The sequence below is a fragment of the Cynocephalus volans genome, chromosome 8 (genome assembly GCF_027409185.1).
Source record: "Cynocephalus volans isolate mCynVol1 chromosome 8, mCynVol1.pri, whole genome shotgun sequence".
Lineage (NCBI taxonomy): Eukaryota > Metazoa > Chordata > Mammalia > Dermoptera > Cynocephalidae > Cynocephalus > Cynocephalus volans.
In genome coordinates this window covers 118584089-118599599 of record NC_084467.1, presented here as the reverse complement: position 1 = coordinate 118599599, position 15511 = coordinate 118584089, and the positions used below count along the sequence as shown (strand labels likewise).

Below are 15511 nucleotides of genomic sequence, written 5' to 3'. Positions count from 1 at the left end.
GTGTTGTTATTAACAGAAAGATTTCCATCCCTGGTTTTCTTGTCTCTTACTTGTTGCCCCTTCTCCTTGATCTGGGATGACTGCATTTCTAGACCATCATTTTGCTCAGGCCCATCTTCCAAAGCCAGAGGAAGAAATGATAATGGTCACTCAGAGGAAGAGGGAACACTCCTCCTCTGTGAGGCTGGACTAACTGGCTGTAAGCTGGCTGCTGTGTTCTCCACAGGGTCCAGGGCCTGGGCTTTACTTAAACACAGAGGAAAACCTTTTCCCCCACATTTCACTCCTTTACCTCTGGACAGTTGGTCTCCAGGACACTGGGCAGAAGCAAGAGTAGATGGTACAAAGCAAGCCTATCTCTGAGTAGAAAAATCACCCAGAGCACACACCATCCTGACAACTGGCTGGTGAGTCCAGCTTTGTCCACAGTATGATGTTTGATTTACAAAGACACATTAAAAATATATTTTGGCTTCTTCATAGAAGAAGAGCCTTCTCAGAACCATATTTATTTTTATTTTTATTTTTTTAAATCCTTTGGCTGGCCAGTGTAGCGATCAAATTCTGGACCTTGGTGTTATCATCACCATGCTCTAACCAACTGAACTAACCGGCCAGCCCCTCGAAAACCATATTTTATTTAAGTTCTGAGTCCTGATGAGTGCTCCCCATGGTATACTCATCAGGAGGGAGGGCTCTGACAACTGAGTGCTGAGGATAAGGCAATTGGTAACTAGACATTAGGCTGGGTTCCCTGAGCCTTCAGCCCAGATCCTTCATCAAAGCTGTCGGGAGCAGGGCTGAGACTCTGGCTGAGCCCAGGAAAGGGACGAGGGTGAACTGAGAGAGGACTCAGAGACCCTATAAGGTGATACTGCAGGAAGCCTGGTTCTTCAATTGCCCCACCCTGTATTTAACATATGAATTTAATATAAAATTGTGGTGTTATACAGAGGCAGTCTAAATCCCTTGCCTGGAGAGTAGAACATTGGTTACCAGAAACTGGGGAGGGAGGTGGGGAAGGAAAAACAGGGAGAGGTTGGCTAACGGGTACAAAATTACAATTAGATAGGAGAATAATTTCTGGTGTTCTAATACACAGTAGGGTGACTATGGATTACAGTTAAATTTCATATATTACATAATAGCTAGAGGAGAGGCTTTTGAATGTTTTTGTCACAAAGAAGTGATAAATAAATGAGGTCACTGATATATTAAATACTCTGACCTGATCATTATACAACGTATATGTGTATCAAAACATTGGATTTACCCCATGAGTATGTACAATTAGAATGTGTCAGCTAAAACAAGTAAACCTCTTGCCTGAATTAAATTCACGTATCTTTTCCATACTCTGCATTTTTACTCTCTATAGCAGCCAAAGGGCACTTGTGGGCCATCCACAAATACATGTCTGTTTAAATTTTGCTGGAGAGGGCTTGCCAGTGAACTGTCAGTGTCACTGAGCCTGTTCACAATGGGATAGCAGGCAACCAGATACCAGGGCCCATTCAGTCTCATGAAGGCTAGCCAAGGCATGCCCTTAGTAATGCCCTGCCTTGTCCCTCTACCCTGCAGACTGTGTTGTTGGCCAGGCTGGCTTCCTGCTTGAGAGAACTGTGGATACATCACATTTTAAAGCAAGTGTCAGGGGTAAAAACCGGGTAAATATATTCAAGAGCAGTCTGGGGGGCTGAGGCAGGTATTGAGGCTGAGTTGCAGAATCAAGGAGTTTGGTGAGCAGAGACAACAGGAAATGATGGTCAGAAACGGTCCAGATGAGCACCAGAGACATTGACCGTTGACTGCTGCTGGCCTTGCATGTGTCTTGCATTGTGTAGATCTTGAACCGGCCAGATTTATTTAAGGAGCAGAAGTGGCCTATGGACCCAGGGCTTTTGGGGCTGCTCTGTTTTGGAGTGTAATATGAGTATGTACAGCATCATCATATTGTGTGTCTGATTGTTGAGCTTCCATGATAATGCCTCACAAAGATAATTATCCATGCAATCTAGTCAATGAACAAGCAGTAATTAAGCTCCTGCTGTGTATGAAGCACTGCCTGACTCCCTGGTAGTACTCTGCAGGCCACAGAAGCCATATTGACTACAAGGCCCATGTGTAGGAAGGGACGATAATAAAAGCACAACGTTGAAGGACATAAATGGGCTGCAAAGTGCATGTAACACAGTGTACAGTAGAAGATCAGAATATAATCAAGTATGGTGCATCTTACAGGCAGGGGGACAGGGATCTAGCTACACTTTGGCAGGGGGCGGGGGACGAGAGGTACTGCGGCTCTTCTGTATCTAGACTGGATAATGAGGAAGGAAGTTATTTTGGGTAAATATGGGAAGCTTATAGAAAAGAGGCATTTTAAACCTTTTAAAAACTATCAAAAGAGTAATAGACACATACAGTTTTGAAAAATCCAGCAGTACAAAAATGTATGCAATAAAAATTGTCTCCTTTTTAACTTGAGATTCCCAGTTCCACCCTGGAGGCAGCCACTAATAAATTTTTTTGTATTTCCTCTTGGAACTTTTATATGGCTAGATAAGCACACAGACATACATTCTTTCTAATCTGACTGGTGGCATACAATACACTATTCTGAACTTTGTTCTTTCCACTCAGCAATCTTAGAGCTCATTCCCATATTAGCATACATCACTCTTCATTTTGCTTTCTTTGCAAGGGGTAGGGTTTGCCATTGCATGGATAGACTATCACATATTTAACTGGATTCTCACTAAATGGACATTTAGGTTATATCTCACCTTTTATTTTAAATAATACTGCAGCGGGCATCATTTTATACAGATCTCTGTGTCCACATGTGAGAATATCTGTTGGGTTCATTTCAGAAGCTGTTTAGAAGATGGTGTGAAGGATGGTCAGTCTGGGCGCCCTCCAACAACACTTGAGCAGCCTTGGCAGAATTTTGAGGCAGCACATATGAGTGAGAGGAAGAAACAATATGGTTGTGCAAGGAGATAGACAAATAGAGCAATGATATCCGAAGCCCGTAGGCTCCAAGAAGAGCCTGTGTCTGAACTATTAACGGGCTTGGGAGGATATGGGGGTGAAAAAAGGGGAGGGGTCAAATCCAGGCAACTCTGAGACCCTGAAGGAAATTCTCACATGCTTCTGTCTGCAGGAGGCCCTACGAGGTCCAGCTGCCTCTCCAACCCCAGGGGCCCAGGAGAGAGATTGCGGCTGCTTTTCTTTTCAAGTGAAATATTCATAGGTAGGGATTTCAGGAAACTCAAGATCATTCTGTTGTGGTGGTGGCGCCACCTGTGAGCCAAAAGAACACACAAGAATATGATTAACGAAGCTTTGAAAGACTCAGGTTTCTTCAGCTCTGTGCTGGTGAGAGAGAGGAAGGCGGGGCCTGGCTATGACTGGTCCACCCTATAGAAGCAGGGTCATGTGGACTGGCTTAGCAATTGAGCAGCTGACCAAGCTGATGGCAAGCATTTATGGAGAGTCACCTAATGGTAAAGGCCGTTGGGCAATACCAGACAGTTTAGTGAATCAAATCCAGGGGACACAAAAGTGACAATGAAAAGTCTTGCCCTCAAGAAGCTACTGTTGAGTGATCCCAATCTCTGCCCTAGCTGGAGAAATAAGACAAATATTTATATACAGATAATTCAGATGGTAGTGGTTAAGTTACAAAGTAATGGTCCAGACCATTAGACCTTCACGTTCCAAGGGTTCTTAGGATTCCTTGTATTCAAGGAAGGTTCTAAAGAGCAGATGAGACCAGAACTGTTACACAGAAGAGAGAAAGATTAGGTACCAGCAACAGCTTGAGAATAGCATAAACCGTCTTTGAGATACTGTGCAGAGGTGTATGTCAGAAAATAACAACTAAAGTATGGTTGAGAATTTCCTGATCGAGTGGGCAATAATGGCCTTAAGAGACCCTGAACCAGAATTCCTGGTTCTGAAAATTCTAAAAATAAGGGATAAATTCTGTCAAGAGCTTGGCTGAGGAAATGCATTGATTTCCACTTACAGTGTAGGTGAGGGTGGCTTTAGGGGTCTTAAGTCCCCAGGGTAGTGTGGATGCCTTGCAAGACTGACCAGACATGTTGTGGTCATTCTGAAACTCAGAGCAGGGACTGATATACATGACTTTGAATTTGACCAGTGCTCACCCAAACACAAAGGCCCAGGCTGGAGTAGAAAGCAGCTCTGGAAAGGCAGTGAACAGTACAGATTTGGCCTCAAGTCCAAAGGTGAAGTCCCTAGCTGGCAAAACATTAGACCACAATCTAGAAGTCAGGACCAGGCAGATGATGGTTGAACTGAACAGCATATGTGAACAAGTGATTATTGAGCAAATTCTATCCATCTTTTAAGGTCCAACTCAAATTCCTTTTTCATGAAGTCTTTCCTCTCTGCAGTGAATTCTCTCACTTATATCTGAAAAATCCTTGGGAACCGCATACATAATATATTAAGAAGTCATGTAGTGTTTTCTCTCCCTTTCCTGGTCACTGAATCAACTCACCTCTCATCCACCAAGATAGATAACAAATTCTCACGGTCAGAGACAGTGCCTTAAACATATCTGAATCACCAAAGCACTTAGTATAGTGTGGGGCAAACAAAATATGTTCAATAAATATCTATTCGTTGATTCATCAATCACAGAGAAGTAGCAAAATTGAAAAACACTGAGAATTTTAAAAAGATATTTTTTAAATGCGTTACAGGGAGAGAATCTGGGGGAGATTTGGAAACCAAAGTATGAATGGACCCAATGTTTTTGGGAAAGTAAAAATGGAGTGCACAGTCTGATTCACATCAAGGTTAATTGTTTAGGATTATTGGGGATTATTTTAAAACTCTTTGTGGTTCTTAACACTGGAACTTCCAACTACTGTCTATGTGAACTTAGGCGAGATTCCCAATCTCAGCTTCTTCAGCTATAAAATGTGGATGACAACACATTTCTAGAGGTGTTACTAGGCTCAGAGGGGAATATGTTTGTCGATGTTTTGTCAAGTGTAAAACTTCATATAAAAATTAGTTATTCTTATTATTTAATGGTAAATTTACCCTTAAGAGATCTTCTAACACTGTAGTTAACAGCATATTTTCAAAAATTCTTTATTTTTACTTTTTTTGGCGTAAGGACCCTTTAGAGAAAACAGAAAATCGGCAGAACCAAGGTTTACAAACAGGAATGCAGCCTCATAGCAAAACAATCAAACAGAACCAAGGGGCGGGGCGTATGTCGGAGGACAGAAATGCGGGTAGCGAGAGCAAGCAAAGGTGAGGAGGATTTTTTCTTCCCATTTCTTAAAACAAAAAACCCGAACCCCAACACAACCAACACAAGAAAGCACACAACCAACGTTTGTTCCCGAGTAGAAACAAAATTAGTGCAGAATGGAAATACTGTTCTCTTCCAAAGGCAAAAAAAAAAAAAAAAAGTGAAAGAAAAGTTAACGCAGGGCTCGAGGCTGCATCCCATCGGAGCCCCCTTCCGCGGAGATGCGTGCAAAGGGGCGGCGGCGCGCGGGGGACAGAGGCAGAGTGAGGTCATTTGCTCGCCTTCCCAGGGGCAGGGGGTCCAGCTTGCGGAATCCGGGGTGCCTCCGAGTCCCGGGTATCCTCGGGGACGTCCCCAGGGCCGCACCCTCCCCGAGTCCATGGCACCCACCTCCGATCCCCCCGGCGAGCCCGCCCCTCGGGCAGGAGACCGCGCATGCGCCCCGCGCACAGGCTGGGTGCGGCCGCCGCTGGTGCTAAGCGGGCAGCCGCGGTAAACGTGGCCGCAGACTTTCCGTTTGCGCTGCGCCACCTGTTCGCGCAGCAGGCGCACCGTGGACTCCAGCTCCGTGTTTTGGCTCTTGAGCGTCTTCACTTTCTCCCCTGAGCGCAGGATGCAGTCCAGCTTGCGCTTGCGACGCTTGCAGGCGGCGATGCGGTTACGCAGCCGCTCGCACTCCGCCTAGACGTAGTCCTGCGTGTCCGGGTCGACGGGCCACGACGGCGGGCTGTCCCCGAAGCTCGCCACGTCGGCCACAGTCTGTGGCTCGTCCTTGAGCGCGGCCGGCGTCAGCATCTGCTGCGGCCGCGTCCGCGCCCAGCTGGTTCTGTTTGTGCAGATCGACCAGGGTTTTGGCCGAGCCCTCTGCGAACTCTTGCCCGTCGCTGGCCGCCACACTGGAGTAGAGGGACCTGCGTGCTCGTCGGCGTGCTGAGTGGACCACCCGCCACCCCGTTGGACTGGACGATGAGGCGCTCGAGCTCGGGGAAGGCGAACGTAAGCAGCCCCAGGTCTGGCGAGAGGAGCAGGCAGGCGGGGCGCCGCCGCTTTGCGGGCTCCGTCAGCCAGCAGGGGGCCGGAGGTGGAGCGGCCGCCGGCTTGAGCAACGCCGTCTCCTGCTCGCTCAGGCTCAGCAGCAGCACGTCCGTCTTCATCATGCTACCGGCGCCGCAGTCGGGGGCGCCCGGGTGACAGGCGGCCCGGGGACGCTGAGCTGCCGCTGGCCCCGCTTCCCAGGCCGCTCAGCGTCTTATAGCCATAGAAGGGAATTTCTGTTCTGGAGGCTGCTCCTGACCTCAAATTCCTGACATTAAGTTGTTGACTAATTTCCACTTGTTTTGGGAAATCGCTAATTTGGTGGATTAGGATTAGGGTTAGAGATAGATGTAGAAATACATTATTCTATCTGTCTATACGTCTGTACCACACAGTGCTTGAGTTTATGGCCTCTCATTCTGGTTAGTGTTAAGAATAATGAACAAGAGATTAGTAAATCAATTAGAATGTTCAGCCTTTGGTCACACAGATGCAAGTCAGGAATACTTGTTTAAGAATCTCTGTTGACCGTGGAGTGCATGGGGGAGGTGGAGGGGTGTATAGTGGGTAGAATTATTTAAGCTCCTCAGCCATGGGAACCTACGACTTTCAGTTAGAATGGTCTGGGAAATAGTTTCTTACCTTGTGGGCCTTGGGATACAGAGAAAATTGTTCTCACCGTCTGAAATTTTTGTATGAAGCAGTAAATTGTGGCTGAGCTCTATTCTGAGGAACTGGGATTCCAGGGGTCAAGGGAAAAAACTTCCCCTTGGTCCTCTGAAGGTTCACTGAAATCATCTGGCAAAAAAAGATTAATAGGAGAGAGGGAATAACACAGTTTATTTTAACACGGGGTAAAAGTCACAAAAGAGCAATTACTAACCCAGTGGGGGTACAGAAGTCTTTACAGGGGAGGGGAAGAGATGGGGATGTGGGTAATTCCTTTGAGAGGCAACAAGTGATTATTACGGAGAATGAATGGGGGGGGGGGGGGCAGAAATCAACCTGTAAATGGTTTCCTTTGGATTGAATGAGCCTGAGAACAGACATTAACTTGTGAAAAGGTCTGACCAGATGTGGCTACATTCCTCAGTAGCCTTTCCTGTGATTGGTAATGAATATCAGGGAGGTGATGGAAATCAATTTGGCCCACACTCTGCAGATAAGGGAAAAGTCTCTTCCGGCATCTACCTTAATTAAGGGCCTTTAATTAGAGATACTCAATATACCATGATGTCATATTTTGACGTGTAAAGCTACATGACTACAACAGTTGTCGAGTAAGGCAACATATAACTAAAGCCAAAATGTTTCATTATTTTAGTTATACTAAGTTTCCATTTGTATTGTCAGAGCTAGGGCTGAGACCCATCAAACCCATTGTACAGACTTGGTCCCCAGACCCCTCACACACCAGGCTGGTTCCCCAGACCCCTCACATGCCAGGCTGAGTTCCCAGCCCTTCGCACACAGGTCCATGCTAGGTAATTGGGAAAGATCCCGGGAGCTGTTGGCAGATGACACTAGCTCAGTCCTCAGCAATGGCAGCAGCAGCTTACAGGTCTGGCGGTGGCGGTGGACTTTTGGAGGGTCCTGGGGACACTGGCAGCAACAGCCTCCAGCAGCAGTAGCGGCCTCCCCATGGCCTGCCCCCCAGGGGCATCCCGGGGGTGGGGGGCGCCATGGATCAGAGCCACTCATCCTTTATGCTTAAGTCCATAACCCAGGACACTTGGGTGCACATGTTTAATTACATTAGACAACCAAAGAACACCTGGGCACACTTGCATATTTGCATCAAACGCTAGGCAAGATTCTCAACATCTGAGGGACCCTGGCCATTTTCCTATATTTTTCCCAACGATATGAAATCTCCTGAATTCCCTCAGGGTCTTTCTCTGTAACAGATCAACATCAGACTAGCCTTAGTCACCAAATGAGAGCTTTCCAGAGTTTCACACTTAACCATTGAAGAGAGGGGACACCCCACCAGGTTCCAGTCTCACATGGAAGGTGGGGAGCTGCCTTTGTGCAGTGGGGACAGTGCCTGTGGTTCCTCAACACCTCCGTTATTAATGGCCCAAGAATGGGAGATGAGGGATGAGTTCCTCCATTTGGAGGGCCCCCAAGGTTTGGTAAACATGGATAGAACCACCAGTCCCTGTCAATATGCCCCAGGTTCTGAGCCCAGCCTTCTGCCCCACTCAACCTCATACTCAGCTACTGTGCCATCTGGAGTGATGAGCTTACACTCTACTTGCACCTCAGAGGCCAAGTCATGTCTTGTGTCCTGAGAGACCAGGTCACACACCTCATCTCGTCCACTGACAGGCTTATGTATCTCAATCCTCTCCTTAATTATGACATTGCTGTCAAAGCTGCTGTCTGAGGTGGGCCTGGGCCATTGTCTGGCAGTCTTAGAGGCTGTAGTGGATTGAATTATGTCCCTCCAAAACTCACCAACACTTGAATTGTGTTCCCTGAGTTTTATGTATTAGAAACTTGGCCCCCACTGTGACTGTTAAGAGGGTGGGAAATCCTATTATGGTAATTGAAAGGTGGAGCCTTGAAGAGGTGATTGGATTTTAGAACCGTGCAGTAGTGAATGGATTAAAAATGGTGGTCAGGGGTGTGGTAAGGGCTTTAAAAGAACAGAGAGGAGAGTCTGTCTCTCTCTGCTCTCTCTGCTCCACCATTTTCACAATGTGATACCCTGCCATCACAGTCACCACCACCAAGACCTTAACCAGCTGTGTTCCTTGGACTTTTGGACTTCCTAGCCTCAGAAACTGTAAGCAATAAATTTTGTTTTCTTTATAAAATACCCAGTCTTGACAGTATATTTTGTTATAAGCAAAAGAAACAGACTAATATAGGGGCAATGTCTAGTTTCATACCTTTGGGAAAGTGTGGTGTATAGTGTGTGGTCAGCCATGGGTTCTGGAACATATTGTGCAGGGTTGATAAAAGGGTGTCAGCCTCCACCTCTCTCATGCTTCACTACAAGGACCCTGTTAGGTTCAGCGAGACAGAGGAAAGGGAGAGAGATAGAGATAGAGATAGATAGAGATAGGGATGGGGAGAGAGAGAGAGAGAGAGAGAGACCCCCAAGCCAGGTGCTATTTCTGCCAAGCAGCTTTATCCCACCAACATGGAGGGGAGACTGAATCAGATCAGTTCCCCCGAACAAAGGAAAACAAGAGGTTTATAAGACTTTGAGGGTTCTGGCAGAGTAGTGGGCAATTTCAAAGTCAGTGGTATGCAAGGTGACACAGCCCTTTTGGTCAGATAATGTCTGGTCAGTTAGGGCATAGGCTTCTGAAGCATTTCTTCCAGCCCAGCCCAGTTGCCTTAAACTGGCCATGAAGCCTAATAGACCCAACCTGCTCTGGGTCTTAACCCAGATGAGCCTAGAGAACTGGAGGAGAGGTTTCTTCCTGTCTTCTCTTAGGGGGTTCCATTTCACTCTCCCTCCCTCCTTCCTTTTGAGCATTCATTTATTCATTCATTTGATAAGCATTCATCTGGTACAACATGTGATGGATTCAACAACTCTCGGGAGCGGCACTGGCCACATTGGATAGACCATGCCAAGTACTGTGACAGGTATTCTGGGGAAACACAAAGTTAAACTAGACCTGGTCCTGAGGGAGTACACTGTCTAGCTGGGAAGGTCAGATCCATATAAATCAATTAATGTAAAGCCAGCTCTGGCCAGTGTCATGTGGAAAGTGTGACAAAAGTACAGAGGTGAGAGGAGATGGCCTCTGGTAAGGAAGATGGAGGAACTTATGAAGGTGACTGAATTGAGGTGGGCCTTGAAGTAGGGGCAGGAGTTTGATGAGTAAAAGGGTGTTCTTGGTGGAGGGAGCAGCATGACTAAAGGCAGATGTAAAACCTGAGCATCCTTCCTTTGGGGAAGCATAGACAATAACTATCCTTATTTATTTTTTGCAGTTGAGGAAACTGGAGAACGTTAAGCTTAAGCAATTCCCCATGGAAGTGGTAGGGCCAGGATTTGAATGAAGGTAGCCTGTCCCTGATGGTCTTAACCACGACTCAATACTGCCCCCCTATGGGTTTTGTGTAGGAAGAGAGTAGACAAAGGGTAGTACTGAGGGATAGTAGTAATTGCCACCTATTGAATGAGCACTGTGGGCATTACTCCACGTGGTCCTCATAGCAACCCTGAGAGGTAGGTACCCCCCTTTTGCAAGGTAAGGACACTGAGGCTTAGAGACTGAATTGCTCAAGATCATATCATTAATAAGGAAGAGAGCTAAGGTTTGAACACAGGATTGTCTGACATCAGAACCCATAGACCTTACCAGTAGGTTATATTGCCTTTTGAACAACAGACAAAGGTTGTGAGGAGCCATTGATGGCTTTAGAACAGTCAGAGGAGTCGAGCTTTGTAAAGTGGTGAACAGAAAGGATAGAAACAGAAACTTGAGAAGAAATGGCCAGTTAGGAGACTATATTTATAGTATTTTAGGTAAGAAGTAACAAGGAGTAGGAATGTCTATTAATAAGCACTGGTTAAATAAATAAATTAAATTAATCTGTAGAATGGAATAAATGGTAGTCAGTTTTAATCCATATATGCTAGTAATGCTGGGATATACTGTTAAGTTTAAAAAGCAAAGTTAAGAAAAGTGTTATAGATTGCTCCCGTATGTGAAATTAAAGAACACACACACACACACACCTATTATGCCTGTAAATATATTAAAATTCCCTGAAAGGATTTAGATATACATAAATCTTAACAATGGTTGCCTCTGGAGGGAGAGACCTGGAACCTGGAGATTGGGGTTTGGAAGGAGATTTACTTTTAACTGTATACCATGTGAATATATGACTTTTCAATTAAAAAAAAAAACCTATTCAATTGAAGTAAAAACTGGTGACAGCATGAACTAAGGCCATAGCAGTGGCTCTAGAGAAGAGGAGACCTTGGAGAGATAGTAGAGAGATGAAAGAAGCAGGCCTTGGGAGTTGAGGAGAGGTGCTGAGGAAAGGAGGAGAGACAGTATGATGGTGGTGGCCCCAAAACCTTTCTACTCTGCCATCTCTGCCGGGGGCCCAGGGAAGGAGGGCTCAGGCTGGAAGAGATGAGGGTTCCATCTTGCCAGCTGTGAGGAGGGAGCTGATGGGAAACTGTGTAATCCAGCCTCATTCCCATTTCTTGCCCCCTTTCTCTTGGTTATACTGCAGTGTTGGAAATTTAAGAGATTATGCCTATTGATGAAAAAAAATTACATTTCCAAAATATTATACTTAATACTTATACTTTAATCCTGAAATTAGTAAAGGCTACTAGGTAACAGATAAAATACCACTTTGGCAATCAAATAAATGGGAAATTTCATTCAAATTTGTAGAGCACAGGTTGAGCATCCTTGATCTGAAAATCAGAAATCTGAAATGCTCCAAAGTCCCCCAATTTTTGAGCATTGACAACACTGCATGCATGTGGAAAATTACACACCTGACCTCACGTGATGGATTGCAGTTAAAATGCAAGTACACAACACAGTTTATTCAGCATCCCAAGGAGAAAAAGTCCCTCTCAGCCTTCCTGCAGCTGAGACATATCTTTTCTGCACATGGCAAGATCGATTCCCTACAAACTGTGTTGCATGCAAAAACTTATTTAAAATATTGTTTAAAATTACCTTCAGTCCGTGTGTACAGGTACATACAAAACAAAATTAATTTCGTGTTTACACTTGGGTCCCATACTCGATATCTCGCTATGTTAAAAAAAAAGTCTTCATTGTCAGGTGATTTGAGCCCCCATCACCCCTCCCCGCCAGTTCCTCCTCTGATTCCATCTCCTCGGGGAAATCCCCTCCATGACAGGTGACATAGGGTTTTTTAAAGCAGGGTTTTGTTTGAGTGGGCAGAGTTTGGGAATTCCTTAGCACTCCAGAGCTTCAGAGTGCAAAGGAGTAATTTAGGACACTGTGGGATGGGCGTGGGGGAGTGAGAGCAGGTATCTCAGCTTCCACCCCAACCTACATCAGAATAGTTCTCCTTTTATATGCTTTAAGCAGAGAAGGTTGGAAACCATCAGGGAGATCCCAACCCAAAGCTTCATGTTTCTTTCAGGCCCTTTGAAGAGGAAATGAATAATATTAATACAAACAATGACAAGAGATTGGAGCAAACAATGGACAGAACATAATGGCCATCCTACCTGCCTCTTAAAGTTCCATGATTTTTCAGAAAATATTTCTTTTCATTTATTCATTGTACAACCATTTTTTGAGCAAGCATTGTTCTAGGCAAGGTGTTATAGCAGTACATAAGGCAGACACGGTAGAGAGGTTTATGGCTTACTTAGTGTCACAGAGTTTTAATGTTCAATAACATGCAGGTTGGAGAGTTCCTGGTCCCACTTGGAAATCAATGCAGAAGGACAGGGGCAGGTACTGAAAAATGGGTGGTCAAGGCCTCACTGGAAGCCTAGAGCAAGGGGCACCTTGGCAGGTAGATTTTTGCCCAGCTGCTAGTTGTAATGTTTCCTCCTGTGAATTGACTGGTATGAACTAACTGTCCTAGTGGTCTGAAGCATTTTGGTTCAAGGAGAGGCCTGAGAAAAGAGGGAGGTGGGGAAGTCAGCAGAGGAGAAACCTTTCAAGGAAGGAATCTAATGAAGGGTCCTCTGTCCAGAGACTCATGGTAGCAGAGTAGAGTCATATGTTTTGGGCTGGTGACTCTAGAGTCCTCTAAGCATGGCAGGACCAGCGTCCTCCATCTTTGGTTGGCCAGTCTTCAAGGAGTAGTACTGGCCAGAGATGCACACCCCGTTCTTGTCAGGATCCTTGGCTTTAATGAACGGATCTGCTGTTGCTGCTTCCTCCTACTCTGTATAAATGCTGGTCAGAACTCACTCCATCCTTGTGGCCTTTGGAGCTCTGTTTTCAATAGTTATGATCTTTCCCCTGTACAGGTTGCTTAGCAACTGAGGAAGGGAAAGTAACAGAATGCTATGCTTGTGAGGATAAGTGGAATGATGCCAGCAACCCCAGGGATAAGCAAGGGGAGGCACTTGGGAATCTTCCACTTCTGTGGTCTCTCTCTCTTTGGCATAGCTCCACTTTCGTCCCTAAGTCCCCCATAAGCTTCAACTCCTTCCCTGCAGGGTTGCAGGGAAAGTAGCTACGTGGCATGTATTGGTCCATTTCTGTTTCTTGTAACAAAATACCTGAAACTTGGTGATTTATAAGGAAAAATGAAATTTATTGCTCACAGTTTCTGAGACTGGGAAGTCCAAAGTCCATCTGGTGGTGGTGACAGTGACTCAGGGGTCTCACATTGCAAGATGGTGGAAGCAGAGAGAGCAGAGAGAGATAGCTCACCATGTACTCTCCTTTTAAAGACCTCAGAACTACTCCCATGACTATCATTATTAATCCATGCACTACATTATGGTCCCACAATCCAATCACCACTTCAAGGCCCCACCTTTCAATTACCATAACAGAATTTCCCACCATCAACACTCAACAGTGGGGATTAAGCCTCAGTGAGGCTGGGGGGTGCATCTACTCTTCAGCACAGCATTTGGATGGATACTCTGCCCTATCCCTGTAAGTAATCACCTGTCAACAGCAACAACAATATAATAGTAAACTCCTGTAAAGCATATGGAGTTGTCTGTTTCATTCTTTGGTCTAAGGATACCTTCTCAGTTTGGTGGGCACTATACTGTTAGCTCACACTCAGGCACTTTCTTTGTGGGTAATAGATGTGTTCAATATTCAGATCAGCATTCTCTATGTCCTCACTGGCCAGGAGTGCCAGGAGCAGGGTGACTGGCTCTCCTGCGTTCTCCACCATCGTCTCCCCCATTGTTCCTCCTCTGCACATTCCTGGGTCTGCAGAGAAGAGACACTGCAGCTTCAGCCACTGTTCCCTACTCCTTTGATCCTCAGCCAGTTCTCTTCTCCCCAGCTTCCTCTTTGAGGAGGCATCCCTGCTGCTTTCCCATGATGACCTGTTCCACCTCACTTGGCCCACTGCATACTGGCCTCTCCTGCCCTCTCTGCCCTTCTAAGGAGACCCCAGGGGATTCCTCCATCCAAGCAAAGATCAATTTGGACCCCTCCCTCTATACTTTCTTCTGCTCCCTTGCAATTTCACGGTACCCTGGGAGTTCTCAAGTCCTGCCAGGCTCTCTCTGGCCCCTGGGAGTAGAAAACAAGGGGTCTCCAGTCCTGTCCTCTTGTTTCCTCACCCGATCTGTGTCCTAACAGAACCCTGGGGTTTAGACCCCACAGCTGCTCATACTTTCTGGAATCCCCTGGAGGGTCTAAGTGGAGCCAGTTACCTGTATAGAACTTCCAGGCATGGACAGGGTGGGAGTTGCTGGGACTGACCAGGTTCCAGGCTGTGCAAGTAAGGGTATGGCAGCTTTGGATCACATGGCATCAGGAGATGGTGAGACTGTAGCCTCTGTAGCATTCAGAAGCATGGGGGTCCCTTGGGGTCCAACTGTACAGAACAGCTTTTCCTGCTTCTTTCATAAAGCATGTCAGGTTGATTTTACAGGAGGCATTCTCATACAGCTTCACAGACTTCATGGTGACTCAGGGTGCCTGCAGATGCTTTGCAGGGACAATGGCATTAGGAAGACACTCAGATCCCTTCTCCAGCAGGAAAGTTCTGAAAGAAGAAGGTGGCAATGATAGAGGAGCTGGAGCAGCCGGGAGAGGCCAGCATGACCTAGGATGTCTTCTCTGCAGACTGAGTGCCTCTTCTCTGTGCTTCCAAAATGTTGTACATGTTCATACACTTCCATAATTTCCATACATGTCCTTTCATGACATGTACATGTGTTATCACCATGACCCCAAGTCACTAATATTCTGACTATTTCTCTCCCCCACCAGTATGTGAACTCCTCAAGGAACATCTAACACTCAGCCTGGCCCATGAAAAACACTCATGAATGTTTGGTGAATAAATGGATGAATGCCCAGCCCCAAGCACTAGGAAGTAGGGAGCTCCACTTCTGGAACTTGAGATGCCCTACATTTGGTCTACATTTAGGATCCATTGTGATTTCAGACCTTCTTCTTGGCCATCTCCATGGCTTTTGTTTTATTTCCTCTGTTCATTGTGTGTGTGTGTATGTGTGAGTGTATGTTTAATTAAGTTTTCTTTCTTTTC

General features: G+C 45.9%; 1 pseudogene; it reads right to left on the bottom strand.

The window, feature by feature from the left end:
- Window positions 1-5468: 5468 nt before the first annotated feature.
- LOC134383282 (transcription factor JunD-like) lies at window positions 5469-6453 on the bottom strand (annotated as a pseudogene).
- Between the last annotated feature and the right edge of the window lie 9058 nt (window positions 6454-15511).